The sequence below is a fragment of the Monodelphis domestica genome, chromosome 5, assembly GCF_027887165.1.
Source record: "Monodelphis domestica isolate mMonDom1 chromosome 5, mMonDom1.pri, whole genome shotgun sequence".
Taxonomy (NCBI): domain Eukaryota; kingdom Metazoa; phylum Chordata; class Mammalia; order Didelphimorphia; family Didelphidae; genus Monodelphis; species Monodelphis domestica.
Window position 1 is genome coordinate 318,267,717 of NC_077231.1, and position 22,155 is coordinate 318,289,871.

The 22,155-nt window shown below is 40.5% G+C and overlaps 1 long non-coding RNA gene across 1 annotated transcript in view; it reads left to right on the plus strand.

Annotated features, from left to right (window-relative positions):
• LOC107650219 (uncharacterized) overlaps positions 1-22,155 on the plus strand; it is a 70,021-nt gene that overhangs the window by 4,244 nt on the left and 43,622 nt on the right. Inside the window, exon 2 of the long non-coding RNA XR_008912537.1 lies at positions 14,459-14,779. This is a non-coding gene — a long non-coding RNA (uncharacterized LOC107650219). The remainder of the gene's footprint in view (positions 1-14,458; positions 14,780-22,155) is intronic.

The window sequence follows — 22,155 nt, forward strand, 5'->3', positions numbered from 1 at the left end:
TCCTATCCATGAGCAGTTAATGTTTTTCCATTTGTTCAAGTCTAGTTTTAGTTGTGTGGCGAGTGTTTTGTAGTTGTGTTCATATAGTTCCTGTGTTTGTCTTGGGAGATAGATTCCTAGGTATTTTATTTTGTCTAAGGTGATTTTGAATGGGATTTCTCTTTCTAGTTCTTGCTGCTGAGCTGTGTTGGAGATATATAGAAAAGCTGATGATTTATGTGGGTTTATTTTGTATCCTGCAACTTTGCTAAAGTTGTTGATTATTTCAATTAGCTTTTTGGTTGAATCTCTAGGATTCTTTAAGTAGACCATCATGTCATCCGCAAAGAGTGATAACTTGGTCTCCTCCTTGCCTATTTTGATGCCTTCAATTCTTTTATCTTCTCTAATTGCTACTGCTAGTGTTTCTAGTACAATGTCAAATAGTAGAGGTGATAATGGGCATCCTTGTTTCACTCCTGATCTTATTGGGAATGCATCTAGTTTATCCCCATTGCAGATGATATTAGCTGTTGGTTTTAGATATATACTGTTTATTATTTTTAGGAATGACCCTTCTATTCCTATGCTTTCTAGTGTTTTTAATAGGAATGGGTGTTGTATTTTATCAAAGGCTTTTTCTGCATCTATTGAGATAATCATGTGGTTCTTGCTAGTTTGCTTGTTGATGTGGTCAATTATGTGGATGGTTTTCCTAATGTTGAACCAGCCCTGCATCCCTGGTATGAATCCTACTTGATCATGGTGAATGATCCTTCTGATCACTTGCTGGAGTCTTTTTGCTAGTATCCTATTTAAGATTTTTGCATCTATATTCATTAGGGAGATTGGCCTATAGTTTTCTTTCTCTGTTTTTGACCTGCCTGGTTTTGGAATCAGTACCATGTTTGTGTCGTAAAAGGAGTTTGGTAGAACTCCCTCTTTGCTTATTATGTCAAATAGTTTGTGTAGTATTGGGATTAACTGTTCTCTGAATGTTTGATAGAATTCACAGGTGAATCCATCAGGCCCTGGGGATTTTTTCTTAGGAAGTTCTTTGATGGCTTGTTGGATTTCAATTTCTGATATGGGATTATTTAGGAATTCTATTTCCTCTTCTGTTAGTCTAGGCAGTTTGTATTTTTGTATATATTCATCCATTTCTCCTAAATTGGTGTATTTATTGCCATATAATTGGGCAAAGTAATTTCTAATGATTGCCTTAATTTCCTCTTCATCAGAGGTGCTGTCCCCCTTTTCATCTTTAATGCTGTGAATTTGCTTTTCTTCCTTCCTTTTTTTAATTAGATTGACCAGTACCTTGTCTATTTTGTTTGTTTTTTCAAAGTACCAGCTTCTTGTCTCATTTATTAAATCAATAGTTCTATCACTTTCGATTTTATTAATTTCTCCCTTAATTTTTAGGATTTCTAATTTGGTTTTCTGCTGGGGGTTTTTAATTTGATCGCTTTCCAGTTTTTTCATTTGCATTTCCAATTGATTGATCTCTGCTCTCCCTTGTTTGTTAATATAAGCATTCAGGGATATGAATTTACCTCTGATTACTGCTTTGGCTGCATCCCAAAAGGTTTGAAAGGATGTTTCGCCATTGTCATTTTCCTCGATGAAATTATTAATTGTTTCTATGATTTCTTCTTTAACTAAACGGTTTTGAAGTATCATATTGTTTAATTTCCAATTGGTTTTAGATTTGGTTTTCCATGTACCATTACTAATCATTATTTTTATTGCCTTGTGATCTGAGAAGGCTGCATTCATTATTTCTGCTTTTCTGCATTTGTGTGCTATGTTTCTGTGACCTAATGTATGGTCAATTTTTGTGAATGTGCCATGTGGTGCTGAGAAGAAGGTGTATTCCTCTTTATCCCTATTTATTTTTCTCCATATGTCTATTAGTTCTAATTTTTCTAAGATTTCATTCACTTCTTTTACCTCTTTCTTATTTATTTTTTGATTTGATTTATCTAAATTTGATAATGGTTGGTTTAAGTCTCCCACTAGTATGGTTTTATTGTCTATTTCTTCCTTCAATTCTCCTAGTTTCTCCATTAGAAATTTGGGTGCTATATTATTTGGTGCATACATATTGATTAATGATATTTCCTCATTGTCTATAGTCCCTTTTAACAAAATATAATTACCTTCCCTATCCCTTTTGATCAGGTCTATTTTTGCATTGGCTTTATCGGATATCATGATTACCACTCCTGCCTTCTTTCTATCAGTTGAAGCCCAGAAGGTCTTACTCCATCCTTTAATTCTGACCTTGTGGGTGTCAACCCGCCTCATGTGTGTTTCTTGAAGACAACATATGGTAGGGTTTTGGATTCTAATCCATTCTGCTATTCGTCTACGTTTTATGGGTGAGTTCATCCCATTCACGTTCAAAGTTATGATTGTCATTTGTGGACTCCCTGGCATTTTGATTGCCTTCCCTAATTCTAACCTATTCTTCTTCGTCTCTACCTTTTAGTCCAGTGATTTACTTTGAAACAGTCCCCCTTGTCCCCTCCCTTGATGTTTCCCTTTTTAGTCCCTCCCTTTTTGTTCCCTCCCCTTCCCCCCTCTCTTTCCCTCCCTTTTTGTTCTCCCTCTCCCCCTCCCCCCCTTGGTTTTCCCTTCTCCTTACCCTTGTTGGGTAAGATAGAATTCAAGATCCCAATGGATCTGGATGTTTTTCCCTCTCAGAGTTGATTTCCCTGAGATTGAGGTTTAAGTAAATCCCCCCCCCCCTCTTCCTCTCCTTCTTATAGGAGTTTTCTTCCCCTCCCCTTCCCATATGAATCTTTGTGTGAGAATGATTATTCTATTTGGTCTTTCTTTACCCCCTATTTTTACATTACATTTTCCCCACATATTAGTATACATAGGTTGATATAAATGTAGTCCTTATAGAAGAGAGTTTGAGTAAAAGAAGAAGATAACATTTTCCCCTTTCCTTAATATTTACCTTTTCAGGTATTCCTTGCTCTTTGATTTTCGGTATCAAACTTTCCACAGAGCTCTGGTCTTTTCTTTGCAAAAAGTTGGAAGTCTTCTATTTTGTTGAATGCCCATACTTTCCCTTGGAAGTATATAGTCAGTTTTGCTGGGTAGCTGATTCTTGGTTGGAGACCCAGCTCTCTTGCCTTTCTGAAGATCATGTTCCATGCCTTACGATCATTCAGAGTAGAACTTGCAAGGTCTTGTGTGACCCTGATTGGCATTCCTTTATATCTAAATTGTCTTTTTCTGGCTTCCTGTAGGATTTTTTCTTTTGTTTGATAGCTTTGGAATTTGGCAATTACATTCCTGGGAGTTGTCTTTTGGGGGTTTAGTGTAGAAGGTGTTCTGTGAGCTCTGTCAGTGGCTGTATTGCCCCCTTGTTCTAGAATCTCTGGGCAATTTTCTTTGATTATATCTTGTATCACCATGTCCAGTTTGGTGTTTATTTCTGGCTTTTCTGGGAGTCCAATTATTCTTAAATTATCCCTTCTCCCCCTATTTTCCAGATCTATCACCTTGTCGGTGAGATATTTTATGTTCTCTTCTAATTTCTTGGTATTTTGGCTTTGCTTTATTGATTCTTGCTCTTTTACACGATCGTTGTCTTCCAGCTGCCTGATTCTGGCCTTTAAAGCCTGGTTTTCCTTTTCAGTTTGGTCAAACTGGTTTTGTAGATGCATGAATTTCTTTTGCATTATTTCCAACTTTTCCTCCCAGAAGGCTTCCATCTTTTTGGTCATTTCTGATTCAAATTCTTCATAGGTTTGTGGAGAGTTTCCATTTCCTTTGGAAGGTTTTGGAGCATTTTCTTTTATATTATCTTCTATCTGCTCTGTATTTTGTATTTTGGCTCCATAGAATGTGTCCAAAGTCGCCCCTTTCTTCTTATTTTTCTTGGTATTTTGGGGCTTCTGTGCTTCTGTGGAGTTTTCCATCTCTGAATGTGGAGGATTGGCTTTTCTTGTCTCTGTCTGGTGTTCAGAGGCTTTAGTCCTGGGCAGATGGTTCTATGACTTTCCCTGGGTTAAACTGAATATGCCTCACTGGAACTGGAATGGAAGGGTCGGACCACGTTGCTTTCAGGAAGTTGCCTTCAGAATCGCTGGCCGTGAGGCTGTTTCGTTGGCCTGCGGGGGGATGGGCTGCAGCTAACCCAAGCTCCGAGAGCAAGGACTTTCACTGAGACTTGGATAGCAGGATCCAGCCCGTGAGGCTGTCTTGCCCGCCCTGAGGGTTGCTGTTGTTTCGACCAGCTCTCTTCAGCGGAAGCCCCAGGCAGTAACTTTCACCGGGACTGTAGAAGGCCCTGAGGGTTCTGCTCTCTGAGCCCAGCCGGCAGGGCTGCGGCTTCCGGGAGCCTTGGACTCTGCGCTCCTACCCCTGAGGTCCGAGGGATCTCGGGTTCTGGCTTTTGAGGGGAGCCGTACCTTTTGAACCGGGTCCAGGTCCAGGAGGAGGGTTCCCAGGGTCTGTGCTGTTGATCGTTTTGAATTTCGGCGCCTTAGGGGCTTATAGTTTGAGATCGGTCGGGAAGGTTTTTCCGGAGATCTGAACTTGAGCTTTCTCTAAGCCGCCATCTTAACCGGAAGGCAGTCATGTTTTACAGTTGGCCAATTTATAGGACTGGGAATCAGAACGTTGTGGGATTCACTTGTGACAGTAACTAGATATGTGAGCTCTCCCTCTCCACTCTGGCCACTGACCTCTCTGGCTTCCTTCAAGTCCCAAATACCCCTCCCCCCCTTTACAGAGAGCCTTCCAGCTCCTCTTAATTCCAGCCCCTTTCATTCATTATTCCCTATTTATTCTGTAGGTCCCTTTGTATACATTTGTACATGTCATTTCCCCCTTTAGAATGGGAGATCCTGATAGGACAGGGACAGTCTTTGGTCCCCTTCTGTGTCCTCAGAGCTCAGCACAGTACCTTGCACTTAGTGGGTGCTTAACAATGTTTACAGATCGAATGATCCCAGGCAAACTATAACTTCTCTGAATTTGGTTTCTTCCCCCAAAAGACAGTGCTAATTCCTGGAGTTCCTACTCACAGGCTAATCAGTAGGCTCCAGCGAGACTAGGATTTACGAGAAGCTCTTTGAAAACTATAAATGACATTTACTGAGGCCATAACTCCCGGTATATTACCAAATTCTGCTGATGCGAAAATGAAGTGCTTCCCAGAAACAGAAATGGGCATATCCTTGGACCATGCATGCGGTCAAGTCGCTTCTTTTCTCAGCAAACATTTTTGCCTGGAGCTTTTGCCGAGTATTTACCATTTCCCTAAATGCTGGAAATCCTGTCACCATTGCCCATCTCTTTGTCTGATGAGCTGCATATGCCTTCCCAGGCTCCTAGAATATGCCCAGGCTCATAGCTACCACATGCTAAATATCTCAGGGGCAGCAAAGTCTGCTCAGTCCTGGGGGCTGTCCTGAAAACTCTCTCTTGGTGGCTATTTCTACCTCATTGGACTTGCCAGGGAAAGTATGGCCGTGTCCAATTTCATGAGAAAGGCTTAGGTTCCTGAAACTAGACCCCCCTCAGAACAAGAACTGAAATCATGTCCAGCACTCCTGGGTGGGAGCCCTCCGTGAGCCCTTCTGGAAGCCGATACTGGTATTTTAATCCTGTTAAGTTGAGAAGGGATAATTGGGGCTATCCATCCAAGGGGCTCTCCGGGAAGAAGGATCTAAAGTTTTTTCTGCACCACTGAACAAAAAACAGAGTCTACAAATATTAGCAATTGAATTCTGGCAGGAATTTCCAGGGGCCAGAACTTTCCTGAAGTCCTCTACTTGTGTTTTGCCTCTGACACTTCCCAGAAAAAACCTCTTTATGTTTCAGCCTCATTTTCCTCATCCATTAAATGGGAATAACAGAGCCTAACCCTCAAAGATTTATTCTGAGGCTCAAATAAAGGCAAAAAATTCATAGAAAATACTTTGCCACTGGGAAAGTCTGCAATGATTATTACTGTTATCAAGAAGGGGACTAGCAAGAGTCTACTGATTTTAATGGAATCATTAAGCAGGAAATGTTTTTTTTTTTAATGAGGTAATTTGTGAATGTGATCCATTATTTATTTCTTAGTAATAAATTGTCAATAGTACAAATAATGATGATGATGATGATGATTTCTACCTTTGGGGTTCACTTCACAGCTTTCCCCCCACTATATTCCACTCTTCCTTCCACACTAACAAAATATAAGACAAAATAACACAAGCAAACATTTAACAGTATGTATGAAGTTCTGTCCTTGTGGTCCCCTATCTCTTTCCTAGGAGGAAGGAGGAAGGGGAGGGAACAAGAATTCATATAGCACTTACTCTGTGCCAGCACTGTGCTAGGTACTTTACAAATATTATCTCTTTTGTTCCTCCCACCAATGCTACAAAGAAGTTATTATTATTACCATTTTACATTTGAGGTAAACCAAGGTCAAATGACTTGCCCAGGGTCACGTAGCTACTAAATGTCTGAAGTCAGATTTGAACCCGGGTCTGTCTAACTCTAGGATGTCAGCCCTAACCTAGTTCCCTCATTGTAAGGAAGATGTATGTGTTTCATCCTCTCTTCTCTGGAAGTAGAGTTGGCATGACTGTCACCAATCTGTGCTGTGCCATGAGTTCAACATGTTAATTCAACTAATAAAGTCCAGGCACCCTTGTCAATGCTCCTTCAGCATTGCTCTGAAAATGGCAGCACCACCAAGGAGAGCACCAGTTTCTATTATTGTGGGGAGGAACCTTAACCAAAAAATCACATTGGTAGTAGGTTTCTCTGATAATAGAGAAACAAGCAATAAGGAAATGATTAAAGAGTACAAAAATAAGAGACATTCCTCAATTGCTAAAAGATTAAAGCAGGATATGAACAGGCAGGTCTGGGGTGTGGGGGGGTTTAAAGCTATCAATAGCCATATTAGAAATGCACATTAAGAGAACTCCAAGATCTTGCCTCAGACTCATCATAATGGCAAAAATGACAAGTAACATTTCAAATGTTAAAGGGGCTCATCAGAAATCAGCATACACATACACTGTTGGTGCAGCAGTGAATTGGTCAAGCCATTCTGGAAAATGATTTAGAACTATGACCCCAAAATTATTGAGCTGACCATATTCTTTGACTCCTCAAGGCCACTACTAAAGATACCTATACTTGAGGACAGCTAGGTGGCTCAGTGGATTGAGAGCCAGTTCTAGAGATGGGAGATCCTGTGTTCAAATTTGATCATAGAATCTTCCTAGTTGTGGGACCTTGGGCAAGTCACTTAACTCCCATTGCCTAGCCCCTACTGCTCTGGCCTTGGAACCAATACACAGCATTGACTTTAAGATAGAAAGTAAGGGTCTAAAAAATTAAAGATACCTATACCTTTTTTAAAGTGAAAATTTATTTATTTAGAATATTTTTCCATGATTCCATGATTCATGATTTTTCCTACCTCTCTTACCTCCCCGCTCCCTGACATGACAAGCAATTCCATGATGTTATACATGTATCATTGTTCAAAACCTATTTCCATGTTATTCATATTTACAGTAGAGTGATCTTTTAACATCAAAACTCCAATCCTGTCCCCATCAAACCACATGATCAAAAAAATATCTGTACTTTTGGCCCCAAAGAGAACAAAGAAAGAAGAAAAAGATGCAGATTTGTGAAGATCTTTATAACACCTCATTTTAAGATCCAAAGAACTGGAAACTAAGGGAGGTGAGAAATTGAAGTGGATTCGGACAACAAATGGTTAATTGTGGGACTTGAGAGCACCACACTGACTCTCTCCTATGACTCAATTCTGGAGTTATCTTAGTTCCCGTTCTATTCAATGATGGGTCCAGTCCAACTTCTGCCCTGTAAGAAAATGCTATTCAATTGTGGGAATTGGGGAAAAAAATCTAATTGTTTTGTTTGAACCTAGTCCTGTGTGACTAGGAAACTGGACACCTATACACCTGCTGTTTAACCAAGGACCTACGTCATGCTGACCAAGAAACATCATTAGAGCCTAAGATTGATGCAAGGATTTTTTTTCCATAATTTTATATCTCACGCCACCCATATGTCTTGTCTGAAAAATGGTCTCAAACTCATCAATTGCTCATTGTTTCCCCATTTCTTTGGTTATTTACAGATGTTTGGGGAAGAGTAGGATACCTCTTTTACTGAATTCAGGGAATTGTACCTGTTTATTCCCCTCTTCCCAACCTGGAAAGTCTTTAGTCTTTCATCTAATTAGAAATCAAATGACCTCATATTGCATTGTTTCCTCTTAATTAATTGTTCTTATTTAATTAATTGTTAATTACAACAAGTGTATGCAGTATATACATCGTCTCCTCTTGTATTCAAGGTCCAGCACTAAGCTGAGGAAGGAGCCTGATCCTGATTTATTAGGCAATTGACAGGCATTGCTTAATGAATTGATGTACTGGAATGATCACAACTTTGTTCCCTCAGTCATTCAATCCTTCACTCCTGACTGAGGCTCATGCATTAATTAAAGAATAGTCTAGCAAATTATGGTATATAAATGTAATAGAATACTATTGTGCTAAATGGAATTAATGATGGAGGGTCTCAGAGAAACCTGGACAGGCAGAGCTAGGAGAACTATTTATACAATAACAACAACAGTTTAAAACAAATAACTACTATAAGATATAAAAGAATAAACTTTGACTATATTAAATTTAAAAGGCTTTGTATAAACCAAAGGAATGTGACCAATATTAGACGGGAAATGATAAACTAGGAAAAAGTTTATATCAAATTTCTCTGACAAAAGTTCTTACTTTTCAAGTCTATAGAGACTTAAGTCAAATTTATACCAATACAAGCCATTCTCCAATTGACAAATAGTCAAAGGATATAACAAGCAGTTTTCAGATGAAGAAATCAAAGCTTTTAATAATTATATGAAAAAATATTCTAAATCATTCTGGAATAGAGGAATGCTAATTGGAATAACTCTGAGGTACAGCCTCATACCTATCAAATTGGCCAATATGACAGTGAAAGAAAGTGATAAATGCTGGAGGGGATGTGGCAAAATTGGGACACTAATGCATTGTTGGTGGAGGTGTGAATTGATACAACCATTCTGGAGGGCAATTTGGAACTATGCCCAAAGGGCTTTTAAATAACGCATACCCTGTGATCCAGTAAGACTACTATTAGGTCTGTATACCAAAGAAATAAAAAAAGTGGGGAAAGGCCTACTTGTACAAAAATATTTATAGGAACTCTTTTTATGATGGCAAAGAATTGAAAATTGAGGGGATATCCATCAACTGGGGAATGGCTGAAAAATTATGATGTATGATGGTGATGGAAAATTATTGTGCTGGAAGGAATGATGAATAGGATAATTTCAGAAAGAGCTGGAAAGACCTGTATGAACTGATGCAGTATGAAATAAGCAGAACCAGAAGAACATTGTACACAGTAATGGCAGTATTGTGAAATGATCAGCTGTGACTTAGCTACTTTCAACAATACAACGATCCAGGGCAATTCTGAGGGTCTTATGACAAACAATGCCATCCATTTCCAGAGAAAGAACTGCTGGAGTTGGAATGCAGACAAAGTATGTGATTTTCCATTTTAGTTTATTTGTGTTTTTATTTGGGGGTTTTAGTTTTATATGAGTATTCTGTTATAAAAATAAACAACATGGAAATATGTTTTGCATGATAATATTGCATGACCAAATTGCTTATCAGCTCTGGGAAGGGAGAGAGGAGAGATGAAGGGAGACCTTTTGGATGATATAACTTCAGCAAATGGGAAAATTTGTTATTACAGGTAGTTGGTAAAACAAAACAGCTTTACAACAAATATCTAAAACAAATAACTATTTAGAACAAGTTTTCTAATCATTTCAGAGAACCCAAGGTGAGGAATGCTGTCTTTCTCCCGAAAGAGTGGTGATGGACTCAACAGAATGAGACACACATTTTCACATGTGGCCAATGTGAGAATGTATTTGAAGTATTTATGCAGATTTGTTAAAAGAGTATTGTTTTTCCTTTTTTTCTTTCTCAATGATGGGAGGAGGGAATGAGAGAAAATCAATGCATAATTAAAAAAATTAAAACGAATAACCCCAGATTGGAGTTAAAAGGCAAAGATTTGAATCGTGGCTCTGTTATTGCTCATTGTGTGACTTTACTGCTCTAGGCTTTGGTCTCCATATTTGTAACATGATATGGTTGACCTAGTGATGATTTCTAAGGGACCGATCATCTCTAAATGGCCTTTTGATCCCATGAATTGATCCATGGATGGGTGATCATGATGGTGAAGGACTTTGATACCATGTCATCAAAGGACTTGAGGACGATTAATTTAGACAAAAGAAAATTGATGTATCTGAAGAATGATTGTGTGGATCCACTTGGCCCCAGGGGAGAGAACTGGAGCCAATATTTGGAATTTACGGTGAAGCACATTTAGGTTTGAGGGAAGGAAAAACTTCCTAGCAATAGGAGTACCTCAAAGCCAGGGAATGATGTATTCTTTCACTGGAGCTTCAAGCAATGACTGAATGAGCACTTGTTGGATACATGGTCAAAGGAAGGATCTCTGCCGATGTATGGTGTGAACTAGACGGTTTCTCAGATTCTATGGTCTGGCCAGTGCTCCAGGTTTATGCTGAGTTACTGCTTTTATTATTCCTTTTAATAAATGCTTTTGCTAATGGCTTATCATGTCTCCTGCCTGATAACTAATGGAAAACAAATGGGTGGAGGATTCACGAGTGAGCATTTGAGGAGCACAGGCACATAGGATTACCTGTAGAAGATGTCCTCATTGGAGGATTAGCCCAGAATAGTTACTGAATGCACGTGAAGTTTTTGACATTATTTAGAGGAGGAATAATACCCAAATTTAGGCAAAGGTCTTGATTAAGAGAATAATGTGAATTTGAAGAAGAAGGTGCCCACTTCTCTATCCTGTATCTTTGAGGGTTTTAAAAAAGTGGAATCTGGCAATCTGGTGGCTTTAAAAGCCCTGTCACATTATGTAACATTCTTCTAGTATATTTGATCTTCCATTTTATGGACTTCTTTGGTTCTTGGTATTAATAGCAGCGACTTAGTGGTGTCTCCATGAAGTAAAAAGAGGAATGGAAATGATTTAAGACAAATTCAGCTTGTTCAAGTGCAGGGAGAGACCAAGGGGAGGAAATAAAGTAGCTTCAAAGGGTTTTGGTAATTGACTGAGACATTTTGGAGCTCCATTAAAAATTAACAAATTGATCTTAATGGATCTCATCTAATTATTTTGGCAGGTGCTTCCTGGAGCCCTGAGGTCTTAATGAATGGGTAGAGACTTGCTTGGTAATCCCTTCCAAATGTCAATGGTCTGATGTTTGTTGGGGCCACTTTTTAGTTGAGTCCAGCGAAGCAAAAACAGAGAGTCTAACCCTTCTTTGGAGCCATTCCCAGTGGATACTAAAGTTCAGTGTTGGATGACCTGTAGGCTGAAACAACCAAAGAGCTGCTGGGGGGAGGGCAGGGTGCAACAGGTTCTGTAACTGCTTTTTGGAACACTGAGGATGGGAACACATGACTTCAGCCCACATGGACTAGGATGGAACCATTCAGCCTATCCAGTATAGCGAGGGCTTACACAATGGTATACAAGATCAAGATGTCTGGGTCTTTGCCTTTGAGCCCAGGTGATAGAACTGAGCTGATAGCAGTATGATAGATGGAGTGCTGCAATTCTGTACCTATGATCTGGGCTTTTTTTTTTTTTTTGCATCAGTTTGACTCTTCCAGGTGCTAGTGCACTCCCCAATCCCTTCATAGTTTGATTTCTCCATTTTATATTTATTGATATGTATAATATTGTTTTCTGTGATATTTGTAAAGGTCTTTGTAAACATTCAGTTACTATGTAAATGACAATTATTATCATCATTATTTTTAATAATTATTCCTGTGCCCTGTGGCCCTCTCTAGAGCCCTTCATGTTGTGTTCTCTTCTTTAGAACTCCTTCATCTTCTCCCTCTTTGTCTTTCCAATTTCTCTTTTTTGGACATTCTCTAAGTTATCCGAGTCCTTCCTAAAATAAGGTGATGTTTAAGGTCCTCGAAAGACTAGAATATTTGGGGTTTTGTTTGTTTGTTCTGTATCCCTAGCACATAGCATAGTGCCTGGCACACCTAAGGTGCTTAATAGATGCTCTCTGTTGACTGAATAAGAGAAGTCACCTTCCAAAATCCAAGTCACCCAATTTTGCTCTTATCTGTGCATCCTGACTTCCTTTTTTAAACCTCTTCCCTTCTGTCTTAGAATCAATACTATGTGTTCATTGAAAGGCAAAAGAGTAATAAGGGGTAGGTAATGGGGGTAAAGTGACTTTCCCAGAGTCACACAGCTAGGAAGTGTCTGAGGTAGGATTTGAACCCAAGATTTCCCATCTCTAGACTTGATTCTCTCTGCCACCCAGCTGCCTCTCTGACTCAATTTTGGTGACTGTAGGTAGTAGCCAAAGATTCTATAATTATAAAGAGACCAAGTTGTTGAATGGACAGAATACTGGCCTTAGGATGACATCAGATTAAATACTATCTCTGAAAAGTCTGTGACCCTAGGAGGCTCATCTCTGCACTTACAGCCTCAGTTTCCTCAACTGCAAACTATAAATAAAAAATGATAGCATCTCCTTTACAGAGTTATTGTGAGGCTCAGAGCTGATCATATCTATCATATTTAAATGGTCCTATCAATGCCAGTGGTTATCACTGTCTGAGTCATAGTCTTAGAGTTGGAAGGGGTCTCAAGAGATCATTTTCTCCAAATCTCTGGCGCTAGGAGGAGTCTAAAAACCAGAAAGAATTTTAAGAGAGACAAGAGAGAGTTTCTGCCCTCAATGATATTATATTTTTAAAATTATTTATTTTCTGCTTTTCAATGATTAAGCATTAAATGATTTTTCTCTTTTTCATTTCCCTCAATGAAAAGAAAAAAAAGAAGAGAAAAAGAAAACCCTTTTAACCAATATGTATAGTCAAGCAAAACAAATTTCTTCAAAAATGATGCCTCGTTCTGTAGCCTGATTCATTGTTCTTCAATATAGGTCCTCTAGAATCATGGTTGATTGTTGAATTGATCAGAGTTCTTACATCTTTCTAGGTTGTCTTTATAACATTGTTATTCTAGAAACTGTTTTCCTCACGACAGTTTACATCAGTTCATACTGACAAGTCCTCCCAAGTTACTCCCTTCATCATTTTTTATAGCTCAGAAATAGTAATAGTAATAGTGGTCCAGTTGATGACCACTTCTTAGTTTCTAGTTCCTTGATACCTGGAAAAGAGCTATTAGAAATGCTTTTGTGCATCAAAGTCCCATTACTCATCCTTTGATCCCTTTGGAATATAGACCTACTAGTGGTATCATTTGGTCAAAGGACAAACACAATTTACTACTGTTGTGGATGGAGTTCCAGATTGCTTTCCAGAACAACTCTAGCAATTTATAGGTTCACCTTCCGGGCATTAACTTGTCCATTTTCCTTTAGTCCCTCAAACATTTAGCTTTTTCCTTTAAAAAAAAATAAAAACTCTTTATCTTCTCTCTTAGAATTAATACTAAGTATTTGTTCCAAGGCAGAAGGATGTGGTAAGGGCTAGGCAATGGGGATTAAGTGACTTGCCCAGGGTCACCCAGCTAGGAAGTATCTGGAAACAGAATTGAATCCAGGACCTTCAATCTCTACAACTGGTTTTCTAGCTGCCCCCATTTTCCTTTTTTATTAACTCTAGCAACCAAGCGTGTATAAGATGGAATTTCTAAGTTTCTTTAATTTGCATTTCTCTAATTGTTAGTGCTTTGGAGTGTGTTTTCATACGGTTACTGAATAACGTGGATTTCTTCCTTTGATAACTGCATATATTGATCTTTTGACCACTTATCAATTGGGAAGTTCTTAATTTTATAATTCTTATTTGAATTAGTGTCTTATATATCTTAGAAATAAGAACTTTATCAGGGACTATTTCTAGCAAAAAATTTTCCCTTTTAATTATTCCTCTATAATTATATATTGGTTTTATTTGTGCAAAACATTTTACTTTTATGTAATGAAAAGTGCCCATTTCATCTCTATGGTTTTGCCTCTGCTCTTGTTTGGTTATGAATTCTTTTTCTATCCTTGACTCTGAAAGGCAATTCTAACCTTGCAAGTATGTTAGTTTATATTTGCTCGTGTTCGATATATATAAGCTAGTGGGTTGTCTGAAATGGGGATTTCTGCAGGCTTTGGTAGAAATCTCTAGAATCTTACCCACTTTTCCCCAAGGGAGACTGTGATTCTTGCCATTAGGGGAGCAGGAAACATTCTACTGGGAAATGGAAGCAAAGAAAAGACAAAGTATAATCTGCCTTTAAACCTTTTATTGAATTCTCATTTTAATTTTTAACATTTTTTCTTTCTTCCTTCCATCAGATATCTTCTTCCTAATGTCTCAATGGACATAGTAAAGTTTTGTCATGTGGCAACAGTGGTATATGCAGAGCACTTGTTTGCATGTAGACTGCTGTGGCCACAAGCCATGATGGGGAACGATACAAGGTGGAAAACAGAGTCACCAGGAACTGTGGAGAATTTCAACATGGTAGAAAAAATATGGGTCAACCAAGTGAAAATGACATGTGACAAACAACTCTGCTCCTTGCCTGGTTGCCCAGCTACTTCCTTCCTTCTTTTGACTGGAATCCAAGACATGTACTGGAAAAAGACAATCTCCTGGGCTCTTCATGGAGGAAAGTGAGTGAATGGGATGACTTTTCCAACTTGGGCATTCTTGAGAATGTTGATTCATTTCAGTAGAGGCCAATTTCCCATATTCCCTAGAGTTGGTGCTACTTGCTTTAGGAAGAGCCAAGGTTCAAGTGTCATTCCTGACTCTACCTTTGTGACTCTGGTGAGGTCAATTAAGCCTAAGTCACAGAAGGGTTGCAAACTGAGTCATTGGAAAGAGTTCCCATGTCAGGAATGTGCATATGGATGAAATTACAGACACTTGATGTAATTATCACCATGCTAGTATTATTCCATGATAGCTCTGGTGCTGGTAAGCAAGGACAAGGTTGCAAATGATCCCAAGAATTCATTTAAAATCCACCAAACTCTGAATGTGTAACAGAGAAGGGAGTTAAAATTAAAAAGTAGAGTAAATCAAAACCAACATTATATAAACCTCCTGCTATCTTCCATGGAGATTTGACTTCTACAGGCGGGTGGGGTGACCTTGCAAATAGTTTGGAACTCAACATTTATATTCCATTAAGATATTTGCCTGGCCTCACCCATACTGGGACCAATTCGTGCTCCAGACACATACCACTTCCTGCTTGCTACCCCCCTATTTCCACCTACCCATGGCATGATGGGTCTTATGAGTCATCCCATTACATTGCTCCTTCCCTAGAGACTTTGTGCTGCTGAGGGAAAGGGCCTGGATGAGAGTCCTGGGTCATAAAGCCAACCCTGTCTCCAAATCAAAAATCAATAACAAGCCATCAAAGACATACCAGGCACTGTGCTACGTATTAGACATGCAAAGATAACTTACTAGGTGGGCTTGGACAACTTACAATCCCTATCAGCCTCAGTTTCCTGGTCTGTAAAATCAGGGGCTGGGGCTAGATGGTCTCTTAAATGCCTTCCAGCTGAGATGCTTTGGTTTTTTGTCAACAATTAACATCAAAGTGCAAACAGTCCCAGGATCCTAGGAGGTCTCAGAATTGCCAGAGAAATCCTTGATCTCAACCTTTCTTCCTTTCCCAGCTCAATCCCCCTGTATGGGCAGGGTTTTTGTCCCTGCTTGCTTGGCAAGGGTGGTGTGATCAGCTTTCCCTGGGGTCCTCTCAAATCATCTGGCTCCATTCTGGGAAGATTCCATTTAGAAACCACTCCTAAGTCACAGCTGGGAAACAAATCGATCTTAATTCCTGCTCCCTGGTGGGGAACTGGAATAGATGGGCTCTGTTTGAGCCCACTTGATAATGGTTTACCGTAAGGGAGGATGTGGAATGCCAAGAGAAAATCAGTGTGGAAAAGAAACTGTTTGTTCCAAATGGAGCCTGGCACCTCTTATTGGACAGAAAGGTCAGATTTTCCCATGGCAGCCAGTAGTGGGCCACTCAACCCTCTCCCATGTCTAGAGAATTTGGACTCTTCTCCCTGGCTGCAAACAGCATGACCTTTCTGAAATGTGGCTATCATGAAATAAGGGCACACATTTTAGACCTGTGGATCAACCACAGAGCAGAGCACACAGTAGGAACTTTTGCTTTAAAACTCTCACACTATCAGCAAGAATCCTGCCTTCATCAGCCAGTATTATAGCCCTTCATTGCCTTGGTTTCTGGAGTTCCTTTGGTCAAAGCATCATAACTTTGGGGCCAAATATTTTGTTGATGAGCCTCTCTGAATGTAGCCACGTTGATCCTTGGATCATGAACCTTGGCCACATATTTGAAATTCTTTGTGTCCACGGTTGGGGACAAAGCCATGTCCTCTCTGTGCCTCTATCCCACAGAATTCCATATGAAAGTGCAGAAGACAAGGCTGCCATCCAGGAAAACTAAGATGAGTCTTGGACACATCTGAGTAAGAGAAAATTATGAGATCTGGGTGAGAGGGGAAAGACAGTGGTTCAGGACCCAGGCTGGTGTACGACCTACCTAAGCTTCTCATGCTTTGCCACAGCCATCAAGACAACAAGGTCAACTTAAACTATATTACAAAGCAGCAGTCATCAAAACAATTTGGTACTGGCTAAGAAACAGAAAGGAAGATCAGTGGAATAGACTGGGGGAAAGCGACCTCAGCAAGACAGTATACGATAAACCCAAAGATCCCAGCTTTTGGGACAAAAATCCACTATTCGATAAAAACTGCTGGGAAAATTGGAAGACAGTGTGGGAGAGACTAGGAATAGATCAACACCTCACACCCTACACCAAGATAAATTCAAAATGGGTGAGTGACTTAAACATAAAGAAGGAAACCATAAGTAAATTGGGTAAACACAGAATAGTATACATGCCAGACCTTTGGGAGGGGAAAGGCTTTAAAACCAAGCAAGACATAGAAAGAATCACAAAATGTAAAATAAATAATTTTGACCACATCAAATTAAAAGGCTTTTGTACAAACAAAACCAATGTAACTAAAATCAGAAGGGAAACAACAAACTGGGAAAAAATCTTCAGAGAAACCTCTGACAAAGGTTTAATTACTCAAATTTATAAAGAGCTAAATCCACTGTACAAAAAAAATCAGGCCATCCTCCAATTGATAAATGGGCAAGGGACATGGATAGGCAGTTCTCAGATAAAGAAATCAAAACTATTAATAAGCACATGAAAAAGTGTTCTAAATCTCTTATAATCAGAGAGATGCAAATCAAAACAACTCTGAGGTATCACCTCACACCTAGCAGACTGGCTAACATGACAGTTATGGAAAGTAATGAATGCTGGAGGGGATGTGGCAAAGTGGGGACATTAATGCATTACTGGTGGAGTTGTGAACTGATCCAACCATTCTGGAGGGCAATTTGGAACTATGCCCAAAGGGCGACAAAAGAATATCTACCCTTTGACCCAGCCATAGCACTGCTGGGTCTGTACCACAAAGAGATAATGGACAAAAAGACTTGTACAAAAATATTCATAGCTGCGCTCTTTGTGGTGGCCAAAAACTGGAAAACGAGGGGATGCCCATCAATTGGGGAATGGCTGAACAAACTGTGGTATATGTTGGTGATGGAATACTATTGTGCTAAAAGGAATAATAAAGTGGAGAAGTTCCATGGAAACTGGAACAACCTCCAGGAAGTGATGTAGAGCGAGAGGAACAGAACCAGGACAACATTGTACACAGAGACTAATACACTGTGGTATAATCGAACGTAATGGACTTCTCCATTAGTGGCGGTGTAATGTCCCTGAACAACTTGCAGGGATCCAGGAGAAAAAAACACCATTCATAAGCAGAGGATAAACTGTGGGAGTAGAAACACCGAGGAAAAGCAACTGCCTGAATACAGAGGTTGAGGGGACATGACAGAGGATGGACTCTAAATGAACACTCTAATGCAAATATTATCAACATAGCAATGGGTTCAAATCAAGAAAACATGTAATGCACAGTGGATTTACGCGTCGGCTATGGAGGGGGGGGAGGAAAAGTAAATGATCTATGTCTTTAATGAATAATGCTTGGAAATGATCAAATAAAATATTTAAAAAAAAAGACAACAAGGTCAAGATCATGAGGCAGACAAGTAATGGTCTTAAAGCAACCATAAAGAAAACTGATGACCCCAAAAGGAGGCAAACTAATCATGGAGCTACAGAGAAGGATAGAGGACAGACGACCTGAGTGCTGCTCCTTACACAAGCAATGTTTTATGAAATTACATGCATAGCATTTAATGAAGGAAAAGATGTCGATGGGTTAGCTCCAAGATTGTAGACAGTCCCTCCATCAATGAAACTGTGAATTGATTTATAAGACAAAATCCCAGTTTTGCTCCAGATACTGTCCACCTATACTCTACAATAAAAATAAGGCTTAGTAGCCCCCAAGACTAGGGTCCTTTTCTTGTCCTCCTCCACTGTGCTGTGAGTGCTTTCCTCTGAGGTAGTCTTTTTTTAAACCGGTATAGATCTTGTACATAGTATTTGAATTCTGAGATTATGAGATCAATCCTGCCAGTAAAGCTGTGATCAACTCCCAAATGACCTGCACTTGTGGTGAAAATAATCCATAAGCTAGTGGCTGAAATGAGGAGGACCCACCATTCCCAACATGGACTTGTGTGTAAGAAGTGACCTAAACAATCTAGGCAGGAGTAGGCATGCCAGAAAAAGGAGAGCTTGCATGTAGAGAGGACAAGGGACAGAGAGACAGCCTGTGTGCTGTGCTGAAATCCTCTGGATGTTTAAAAAAGGAAAAGGAAAGAGGATGGCCTCCAGTGCATTGTATGCATCCTTCACATAGGATTGTTGGGAGAACACAGACAATAGCCACAAATGGTGAGCAGGTACAGACTTTAGGGAGATGTTTCATCTGATGACTTGGGGCATTTTCTGCCACTGGTGGTCCATCGTGTCTGGAATGCTCTCCATCTCTTGGCTATCCTGGATTCCTTCAGGTCCAAGCTACCATCCCTCCTTGTATAGGAAACCTTTCCTGATCCCATTTAATGGCAGCCCCTCTCTCTGGTGATCATCTCCATGATTCCCATCTCTACCTTCTTTACATGTAATTGCTTACTTGTCTCCCCCATTAGACTGTGAGCTTCTCAGGAGCAGGACTGTTTTGTGCCTTTCTTTGTAATCCCAGCACTTATCACGGTACCTGGATTGTAGTAGGGGCTTAATAAATGCATGTTGATTGGTTGACTTCCCATTTCAGTAGGATCATGACTCTTAAAGCCGAGGCATTGAAGGATCTCAGAAGCAAAGAATCGCTGAGGGTCTCTGCTTCAGACGTTCTATGAAGAGTTGTCCTGCCCATTCATACAAGACCTCTAGGGAGGCAAAACCCAAGGCACAGCAGGCAGCCCATTCTGCTCTCATTATGAGTAAATTCTTGAAGTCAAGCCTAAATCTGCCTCTTGGCAACTTCAGTGCACTGTTCCTGGGCTGTTTTCTTTTCCCTTTGGAGCCCAGAGCAGTGGATATGGAGGGAGAAGATTTGGGTCACTGCCTAAGTCACTTCCATTGTGAGGGCTTCAGTGTCCTTATCTGTTTAATTAGCTACATGGATTAGGCAACCTTTGGAATCCCTTCTGGTGTCACATCAATCATCCTAGCATCCCAAATCGAATTCCTTTACAAAAGAGTCATTTGATTCAATTGATGAAGCACCAGATACAGGGACATAAGACAGAAATGCAAACCGTGCCTACCCTCAAGATTCTTATATTCCTGGTACATGTTCTGTTTGATGATATTGTATAATCTTTGTGCCAGATTGTTCTCGTCTCCTGGTTGTTGTTGTTGTTTTTTTATTTAGGATTTTGCCATCTCGAATCATTAAGGAAATTAGTGAATCATTTTCTTTCTGTTTTTGCTCTTCCTGGTTTAGCACCATATTTGTTTCATAAAAGGAGTTTGGCAGACTCTTTCTCTACCAATTGCCCCCAATAATGTATTTAATATTGGAATTAGATAATATCTAAATGTTTGGGAAAATTCACTTGTAAATTCATCTGCTACTGAATTCCGGAAGGGATGTGGAAAAATAGGGACACCGACGGATACACTCTGTGAACTATGAACTGATCCGCCATTTTGGAGAGCTATCTGGAATTATGCTCAAAGAGTTACCCATCTTTGTATGCCTTTTGACCTAGTAATAGTGATATGGGGGTACAGATCCCCTAACACCCCAGATTATTAGAGTACATAAAAGACTCATTTCCTCCTTGTATTTCTGAAATGCTATGAAGGTGATTTTGAGGCTTTTTCTGGCCTCTCCCTTCATTCTTGATGAGCACAGATAGGCGCCTCCCAGCTTGCTCCTGATAAACATCTACTTTATGTCCCAGGGATCTGATTATCCTCTAAACTGGACAGTTCACCCCTTTTGACTTTGAGGCACAGGACAAAACCACACGACCCATCTCGGGTTCCAGAGACCCAGGAACATGCCATCATCATCCTTTCTCTAGTCACCTAGGACCTGTTGATATAGGGTATATAAAGCCCAGAACTCATCTCCTCTTAGAGGCTCTTCCCACACACTGTCTCCCCAGCTGTTCAATCTGAATTCCAAATTAATAAATTATTCTTGTTTAATTTTTAAATGTATTTATTTTTAAAACCCTCACCTTTCACTTTTGAATCAATATGGTGCATTGGTTCCAAGGCAGAAGAGTGGTAAGGGCTAAGCAATGAGGGTTAAGTGACTTGCCCAGGTTTACACAGCTAGGACGTGTCTGAGGTCAGATTTGAACCCAGGACCTCCCATCTCTAGACCTGGCTAGCTCTCCATCCACCAAGACACCCAGCTGCCCCCTCTTTTTATTTTTAAGCTAAGTTTTAGTCTTATATTCTTTTTTTTTAACCCTTACCTTCCGTCTTGGAGTCAATACTGGGTATTGGTTCCAAGGCAGAAGAGTGGCAAGGGCTAGGCAATGGGGGTCAAGTGACTTGCCCAGTCACACAGCTGAGAAGTGTCTGAGGCCAGATTTGAACCTAGGACCTCCCATCTCCAGGCCTAGTGAAAAAACAACCACCTGGAAATTGAGGAAATGCCCATCCGTTGGGCTGCCTAAGCAAGTGGTAGTATATGACTAAGGTGGAATACTACAGTGCCATGAGAAGTGACAAGCAGCTGTTGTTACAAACCCATCAATGGATTAATAAAACTAAAGATCCTGCATGTCACTGCAATAAGACTGCAGACGGCTCTCACGGCTCCCTTCGGTCTTCTCGTTTTCAGCCCAGCTCTCTCTGCACAAGTCAAATCAAGTCATGGAACACTGGTCAGGTGCTGGGCCGAGCTAGGCCCGGTGCTACAGTCTGGGGATTATGAGATGGGACCATCCTTGCCCTCAAGGAGCTCCCAGTCTAACAGGAGAGGCTCCGGCAAACCGCTTCATACACACGAGAAACTGATGGCAGGAACTGGAGATCTTCCCGGGAGGAAGGCACTGACATTCAGGAGAGGAGCCGGGGCTTGAAGGCAGGGCGGCCAGTGGGCAGAGGCAAAGAGAGAGGCCATTCCAGGCATGGGGGACAGCCAGGCTGGAGCCGAGAAATGGAGGGTCTTTGTTTAAGGGACCACCAGAGGCGGGTGTCATTGGATTGCAAAGCACTAGGGAGGGCAGGAAGGTGGAAATGAGTCAAGTGAGGACGGGCTTGAAAAGGCGAGCAGAAGGTTGACAACTGGCCTTAGACACAAGGGTCCCAGCCCGAAGGGAACATTGATGCCCTACCAGGACTTTTCAAACCAGCCACATTTGAAGATTCAGACAGAAGGGCTTTGGAGGAAGGGGAGATCATCCGGCCTGGAAGGAGAGATGTGGGGTGGTGCCTAAGGCTTGAGGGAGGGCAAGAAGAGCATGAGCAGAAGGTGGCCACAGAGGGAAGAGTCGGGGCCGCTCGCCAATGGCGAGG